Source organism: Nicotiana tomentosiformis, chromosome 2, assembly GCF_000390325.3.
Source record: "Nicotiana tomentosiformis chromosome 2, ASM39032v3, whole genome shotgun sequence".
NCBI classification, from domain to species: Eukaryota; Viridiplantae; Streptophyta; class Magnoliopsida; order Solanales; family Solanaceae; genus Nicotiana; species Nicotiana tomentosiformis.
Window position 1 is genome coordinate 156,364,955 of NC_090813.1, and position 9,460 is coordinate 156,374,414.

Sequence of the window (9,460 nt, forward strand, 5' to 3'; positions counted from 1 at the left end):
GAGAACCATGGCCAGATGATGCACCCCGATGAAATGGCCGAGCTGATTGAGCCTGTCTGAAACGACGACCTCTACCGTGCTGGAACTGACCCCCAAAAGGAGCACCGCTGAATCCACCCTGACCACAAGGACTCTTGGCCTCCCGCTCAACCCTCTCCTGACCGCGAACCATCTCAATCTACCGAGCAATGTCGACAACCTCATCAAAGGTAGCACCCGAAACTCGCTCTCTGGTCATGAGAAACTGTAGATGATAAGTGAGGCCATCAATAAATCTCATGATCCTCTCTCTGTCCATGGGAACCAACCAGATAGCATGACAGGCCAACTCGGAGAACCGCATCTCATACTGCGTCACAGACATATCACCCTGGCATAGCCACTCAAACTGTCTACGCAGCTCCTCTCTGCGGGATCGAGGCACGAACTTCTCCAAAAAGACCACGGAGAACTGCTGCCAAGTAAGGGGTGCTGCGCCAACAGGCCTACGCCTCTCGTAAGTCTCCCACCATCTGAGTGCAGCCCCAAAAAACTGAAAGGTAGTAGACGAGACCCCACAAGTTTCCAAAATACTAGCAGTACGAAGTATCCTCTGACACATGTCCAAAAAGTCCTGAGCGTCCTCTCTCTCTGTGCCACTGAAAGGTGGTGGCTGAAGTCTCCCAAACCTCTCCAACCTACGCTGATCATCCTCAGGCATAGCAGGAAACACATAATCCTGAGCAACAGCAACCGGATGGGTTGGTGGTGCCTCTGGTGTCTGAAGTCCCTGAATAACCTGCTCGGGTGTGCGAGCGACGGGAGTCTGAGTGCCTCCCCTGTCAGAATCTGAGCTAAGGCCTCCTGAAGGCCTGGAATCACAATAAGCACATGTGGTGCCTGAGCTGGTGCATCAACAACTGGAACTTGGTCCTGATCTGGGACAACCAGTGGATCTGTAGGTACTGCCCCAACTGTTGTACGGGCTGCACCTTTGCCCCTACCACGGCCTCTACCGCGGCCTCGGCCTCTCGCGGCCCTGGCTGGTGGTACTGGTAGCTGGCCCTCCTGACCGGTAGCACGAGTCCTCACCATCTATGAGAGAATGAAACAACAGATGTTTAGTTACTAGAATTCAAGAATGTGTAGTTTCAGGTTCTGCAACCTCCTGAAGATAAGTACAGACGTCTCTGTACCGATCTACAAGACTCTACTAAACCCGCTCATGACTCGTGAGACCTATGTAACCTAGGCTCTGATACCAATCTATCACGACCCAAAATTAACCCCTGTCATGATGGCGCCTATCGTGGAACTAGGCAAGCCGACTCATTTCCAAAACAAAATGATATTTTCATTTCAAAGATAATTTCAAGTTTATTTAACATAAAACCTCCATTTAAAGAGTTCAAATCAAAGAAAAACAGAAGTGCAGAAAAGAAAAGCCCGACATCGGGGGGTCACTAGTCATGAGCATCTACTATAATCTGTCTAACAATATCAAGGCTAACTCAGCTGGAAAATAGCTAAATACTACTTGAGGAAGATAAGAGGGAGAAGAGCAGGGGCTGCGATCGCCAAATAACTACCTTGCTATCTCCAAGAAAATCTGCAACCAGAACACTCAATAACCGCTACCGTGTCCAGCCACACATGGATCTGCACACAAGGTGCAGGGAGTAACGTGAGTACGCCAACTCAGTAAGTAACAACAATAAATAAAGACTGAGCAGTAGTGACGAGCAATAAAGTATATAATGTTCATATCAGGAAATCTCAGTAAAATACCACATGCTTTTAAAAATCAGGATTTGAATCAAACATATCGTTTAAACCCAGTTCGAGTAAAAAAAAATCATTTAAAGACATCTTTCCAACAGTTTTTCAAACAAAGGCTCAATGCAAAGGTGAGCAAAATGATGAAATCATAAACAGCCACTCGGGCAGACCTCACAGTCACTCGTGCCACTCGGGCATACCTCACAATCACTCTTGCCACTCGGGCATACCTCACAATCACTCATGCCTCCCAGTCACTCAGCACTCGGCACTCGCACTCAGTAGGTACCTGCGCTCACTGGGGGTGTGTACAGACTCCGGAGGGGCTCCTTCAGCCCAAGCGCTATAATCTGCACGGACAACTCACGTGCGATAATAATAAAGTATGCTGCAGGCGGGCAGCCCCGATCCACACTCATCCTCACCAATCAGGCCCTCGGCCTCACTCAGTCACAAGTATGCTGCAGGCGGGCAGCCCCGATCCACACCCATCCTCACAAATCAAGCCACTCGGGCATTTCAGTAAAACAGGGCATTCGTCCCAAAACATTTATATGCATCAAAATAGAGTCATAAGACTGAGTTATGCAGTAAACAAGTATAAACATGACTGAGTATAGATTTTTCAATCGAAAATAGTGAGAGGATGATACGAAACAGCCCCTGAGGGTCCAAACCGCATTGGCGCAAGGCCCAATTTACATAAAATCTTTCTAAATCATATAAGTATCAACGGTTTCAACAAAGTATGCAACTTTACAGTTGCTACAGGACGGACCAAGTCATAAATCTCCAACAGTGCATGCCCACACGCCCGTCACCTAGCATGTGCATCACTAAAAATAGTAGAATGATAGAAAATCCGGGGTTTCATACTCTCAGGACTAGATTTACAATCGTTACTTACCTCAAATCGGTCAAATCTCTACCCCGCAATGCTCTTGCCTCTGGACTCTGCCTCCAAATGCTCCAAATCTATTCACAATCAGTATAATACCATCAATATATGCTAATGGAATGAATTCCACAAGAAAATCTTCAAAATTAGACCAAAACCCGAAATTGGCTCAAAATTCGCCTGTGGGGCCCATGTCTCGGAACCCGACAAAAGTTATAAAATCCGAAAGCCCATTCAACCACGAGTCTACCCATACTAATTTTACCAAAATCCGACCTCAACTCGACCCTCAAATATACAAATCTAATTTCCAAATTTCTAAGTTTCAATCTCTGATTTACACCTCAAAATCATGTAATCTAGTCGGATTACTCGATGATAATTTACTATTATGGATTATAAATGATCACAAGGGACTTACCTCAAATTTTCTTTGAAAATATATTAAAAATCGCCTCTCCCCAAGCTCCAATTTGTCAAAAATGGCAAATGGGACGAAGTCCCTGTTTTTATAATTCTGCCCAGACATCCTCGGTTCTGCCTCGATCTTGGCCCTCGATCTTGGCCTTCGATCGAGGTCCTCGATCCTGGTCCTCGGTCCTGCCCCTCGATCCTGGTTCTCTATCCTGGGCTCGATCATGGCTTCGATCGTGCCCTTCGACCCTGAGCTCGATCATGCCTTCGATCGTGGCCCTCGACTCTGGGCTCGATCATGGCTTCGATCGTGGCTCTCGACCTTGAGCTCGATCTGGGCTTCGATCGTGGCCCTCGACCCTGAGCTCGATCTGGGCTTCGATCGTGGCCCTCGACCCCGAGCTCGATCTGGGCTCGATTTCTGGGCAGAAGCAATTTCCAGCAGAAGGAAATTGCAACAGCTGTTCTAATTCAATTATTGATCCGTTAACCATCCGAAACTCACCCCGAGGCCCTCGGGACCTCAACCAAATATACCAACAAGTCCTAAAACATCATACGAACTTAGTCGCATCCTAAAATCACCTCAAACAACGCTTAAACCATGAATTACACCACAATTCAAGCCTAATGAACTTTGAAATTTCTAATGTCTACAAACAACTCCGGAACCTATTAAATTACGTCCGATTGACCTCAAATTTTGCACACAAGTCCTAAATGACATAACAGAGGTATTTCAATTTTTAGAATAGGATTCCGACCCCGATATCAAAAAGTCAACCCCTCGATCAAACTTCTCAAAAATAAAACTTTCGGCATTTCAAGCCTAATTCCTCTATGGACTCCCAAATAATATTCCGGACACGCTCCTAAGCCCAAAATCACCATACGGAGCTATTGGAATCATCAAAATTTAAATCCGAGGTCGTTTACATATAGGTGCATATCCGGTCCACTTTTCTAACTTAAAATTTTTAATTATGAGACTAAGTGTCTCATTTCACTCCGAGTTCCTTCCGGACTCGAAGCAACTAATCCGATATAACATAATATAGTTGAATAACACAAAAAGAAGTAGGAATGGGGAAAACAGGGTTATAACTCTCGAAACGACCGGTCGGGTCGTAACAGCATGTCAATGCGATGCAACTCAGTGATAAAATTATATGCATACTCTCAGAGTATCATTTCACTTAGTCCTCCCAGTCACACAGTCCTCCCAGTCACTCAGTCCTCACAGTCACACAATCCTCCCAATTATTCGGCACTCGACACTCGCACTCAGTAGGTACCTGCGCTCACTGGGGGTGTGTACAGACTTCGGAGGGGCTCCTTCAGCCCAAGTACTATAATTTACACGGACAACTCATGTGCTGCACGGACAACTCACGTGCTATAATAAGCCTATAAGACCTGCTGCAGGTGGGCAGTCCCGATCCACATAATAATAATAATAATAATAATATATATAAAGCCAATATGGCCTGCTGCGGCGTGCAACTCGATCCCAAAAATATCCTCACAGTCAGGCCCTCGGCCTCCTTCAGTCATCAATCTCTCCAGTCTCTCTCTCATGGGCTCACAATGTCATGAAAATAGCCCGAAAATGATGATATGATATATCAATAAATAACAACAGAGACTGAGATATGATATGTAATGAAATGAATATGACTGAGTATGAATTTTCAATTTAAAACAAATAATTCACAGCAATATAACCTCTGTGGGACCCAATAATACTAGCATATAGCCTCAACATGATTTTTAATACGATTCTCAGCTCAATTTCTTTAACACATAAAACTGCATGAAAAATACCAAGATTATTTGACTACAAAATTTTACGGAACAATTACGACACAATTTCTATGGTGCACGCCCACACGCCCGTCACCTAGCATGTGCGTCACCTCCAAACAATTCACATAATACGTATATTCAGGGTTCATACCCTCTGCTCCAAGATTAGAAGAGTTACTTACCTCGAATAAGACAAATCCAAATTCCAAGCAAGATCAAAATGCTCCAGAAATTTTATTCTGCGCGTATCAACTCCTGAACGGCTCGAATCTAGCCACAATTAATTTGATTCAGTCCATGAAATTATAGGAATTAATTCCATATCAAAATACTAAAAAATACTAATTTGTCTTCTTAGTTCATAAAATAATCCACACAATAGTTTATAGTTTATCAATAAAAAATAATCGTAAAAAAAGTTGTGCCTACCCATGGTGGCCGATTTGGGTGTCTCGCCCCAACTTGATCGTTTACAACTCCATCGATTTAATTGCTAACGCACCCACAATGAATGTGTTTGTAAACTCGTCATCTTCTTTAATCATCAAGTTCAAGGTTAATACACCCATATTGGGTGCTTTCTCAAGATACCACATTGTGGTGCCACAATTAGTGAAGTGTTTAATTAAGAATGCTAGCTCAAATTAATTATTGATTAACTAATGTTGTATTTTCAGCCTTAGAAGCGAATTTGGGAAAGGTAAAACAAATATGTGATTTAGCGGATTCTTTTTGGTCCTTCTACATTATTTATTTCTATAGAAATACGCTTAGTAAACATTTAGTCACTTATATTTAATGTACTTCCCTATTCCCTTAATAACTAAAGGTTTCATTATCGGGTCACCTTTTTCTTTAACAGTTTACCTCCGCATGCATGCTCTGTTAGGTTTTGTGAATAAGTGTGAATGAGAAATGATAGAGGCACCTTTTGAGTTGCACCTCTTCATCTCACCCTTTCATTGTCTATAAATTTAAAGGCTTAGCCTCATTTTTATATATGAATTAAAAATCTGAAAACTTGTCCCCTCTTTTCTACTTTATTGCATTATTTTTCCAAATAAACACAAGTGTCAAGTGGTTTGCTCCGTTTGTTGAGTTCGCTGAGTTCTGTGATTTGTAGTGCCGCTATCACATAATAGTTATTCCGTTCTATCCTGAGAGAAATCTATATATATATAAAAGAGATACATTGACCAGGTGATGTAGCATTCTCCTATGCCAGGATTTCAACTTATCTTTTCTCTCAAATTTTTACCCTTTCTCTATTATTTTGCCTCTTTCCTATTTGTTAAAAATATTTTTTATCCTTCCGTTCACTAAAAAGTTGTGTCCTTTCACTAACCCTTTCCATTAAATCTCACTAAATTAATCATCTTAATAACGTCTCCTTCGTTAATTTTCTCACAACCCAAACGTCTATACAAACAAACAACAACGGTTGAAAAACACAATTATTTTTTCTATTAGCAACTTTTTGGCCTTTCAAAATACATTTTCACTGTCAAGTTCTACCCACCGAATCTACAAAACAAGGTAGGGTGCACAATATAACTCGAATAGGTATTCCCTTTTCTCGCTCTTTCTGTTGTAGCTTCCATCGAATTGTCTTTCACTTTTCACTGCTAATGCTTGCATCTTTCTCTGTTCCACTGGTGATGCTTACATATTTGATTTGGAATACAAAATGTTTTCCATAAAACTTGCCTGGACAGGGCCTCCATAGATGTGGCCAGCCCAGGACAAGCGCCTACAACAATCACTCTTGAAACGCCCATTGCTTTATTTAAACTTGAACGTAGAAACTGAAAGATGCGCTTTAGATAAATATCTTTACTCCTATTATCTTTACTCCTGTTGTCGTCTATTTGCTTCTTTTTTTCATTTCATCGCTACATTGTTCCTCAGGTATCAAGACATTCTTTTTAGTATTTTAATTTAGTTTGCATCAAGGATAACTTTCTTTTTAAATTTTTTAATTTCCTTTTTAAAATTTACAGTTTCTGTAACTTCTTTTCATATTTATTCGGTCCGGTAATTTATACACAATTTACTTGCCTTGGTGCAGTTTATACGGTGGAGCAGAGATGAGCAACTTCGTCAAAGTTGAATTTCTCTTTCGATCAGTATGTGTTTTCCTCAACTCTCAGTATAATTTGGCTTCCACAGTATTATGTCCTTCGTGTAGTTGTAATTTTTTTTATACTCTTTAGGTTATCAAATATGTTGTAGTGAATATTTCTCTTTGAAATGCAAATTTGGTGTCTTACTTATTTGACGAGAATCAAAATGAATATGTTGGAAATTATATTTCCATACGATTATAAGAGATTTTTGGTTAGTAATTTGTCGTGAACTATTAAGTATATTTCTTCTAAAATTTGACTTTGATGAGTGGATTAATTCGCTGGTTCATAAACATATTTAATCTACATGTTTGACAGAAACGTTAAGCCTCATTGCAGGTACAACCACTAAAACTTTTTCTGATTTATTTACATCGAATCTCTTACTGTCAAATGTTCGAATTTATATTTTTTCAGGTTTTACCAATCGTTCAGCTTTACGATTAAGTCTCGATTCTCCGTCAACAATGTTGAGCAACATTGATTCCACCATTTGTGCTTTCGAATTTCAACTGCTCTCTAAATTTGTTTAACTATTTTGCAAGAAACTCCACTTACCCAGGTGACATTTTTAATTTAGTCACGATGTGAAGCTAATTTAATCCATTTTTGCTTTCTAATTTTAGCTTTTCTTTTTAATTGGGTTAATTCATTTGTTGGATCACTTCAGTTATTCGCTGATTCATACGTTTATTCTCTCTCGAGTTTCAGGTTTTAACATCAACAGTGAATGAATCGAAGATCAATGAATATGATTCTCTCCTCTTAATAAATGACCGATCTAATATTTGCAAGTAATTAACTCGCGAGCTTTTTTTCTACCCATCATTTTTATCTTATTAGTGTTGTTAACACTTATTTGCTTTCCAGGACAAAGATCTGCAATGTATCTTAATAGATTGGTGGACTTTAAAAGCTTTGAAAGGCATCACTCGACAACTAAATAAAGTGCTCTCTTGCCTAACATGCTAGGAAAGTTGCAAAATGAATTGTCCGCCTAAATACAATATGAAGGGACTGTATATTGGTGGACTTATACAAACTATGACGGGCAGCATCCTCGACTTTACGTTTAATGCCATACCCAAGACTTAAGCTACTTATTTGATACATTTAAGCTACTTCCTAATTTGTATTTAACTGGAAAATAATTGTGATAGAGAAAGTGTTGAAAAAGGCTGAGTGTTTTTCTGGCCTCTATCTGGAGTACGGTGGGATGCATCATGAGAGGAGGAGGTACATTTATGGAGATTTAAGATATGTAAATAAAAGGAAAATGCATCACCCGTTTACATGCATTTAAGAGCTTCAAAATCTAATGTAATAGAATTGTTTCATATTATCTCACACTTTGTTAAAATGCTCATATTTCCTGTTGTCAAGACTAAATACTCTGTACGGAAGATAGTAACCAATTCATATTTTCCAATATACTTTTTTATAACTTCAAATATTCTTCCTGACTTTCTTAGATTTAGAAAATGATTGTATGATAAATTTTATATTTTTAAATAATCGCGCAAAGCGCGAAAAGTTGACTAGTTAATCCATAACCTTGGACAACAGTGAGGGAATTAAATTTCTTAAGGACACACGATCAACTTATGAGCTCGGAATTATTTTATGTTTTGTTTATTGAACTAACATTTTCCCTTCTCTAGTTTTCTGATTTTAAACACAAATTACTGCTAGCGGCACATTTTCGCTGAAAAATGCAAACGTCGCTTCCATGGATACAAAACGGTGTCTCTGTTCATTAAGGGAAAGGGAAAAAATTGCATCAGTTTTCTAATACTGATGAACGAACATTCTGCCTATCCTAAGACAAGAATGGCATGGTTACAAAGTTTTGGGTATTAAAAAGCCCACGTGACTTTACAACTTTATTGTTCATCATTCTTTTTAAAGGTTGGGACAACATTTGTCAATTCTCCATGGTTTAGTATAATTATGGTTGCCATGTAAAGGTGCTTTAAAGCAGAGATGAGAAATATTATTGATAAATTCTTTCATATTCTGCACTATTTGTTTTATGATAATGTTTTAACTTGAGGATGGATAATTAATGACTACAATCATCATGAGATGATCATAACCTGATAGAGTAGTCCTTTTATCGGTTCTTAAAGCACCGTCACTTGCAAGGAAGTTAGACGACATGAAATTTAAGTTCAAAATTTTAGGAAGTTTGAAAGAGGCCAAATGAAAAATGGTGACTTGTTCTGTGTATTTGCCAACAAACCCATTTGGTTCGCCTTGGAAAAGAATCGATTTTGATGATGAAGATTGCAAAGAATGAGTTTTGAGACCCAGTTGGCTGAAAATCTTCAGGGAAATTCCTGTCCAGTAGGAATTGAGTTATACCTCGATAATATTGATATTTCGAGAAAAACACAAGAGACACGGTAAAAGAAAAATACATTACGAGGAGTTATTTCAAACAGTGCCGAATGAAACT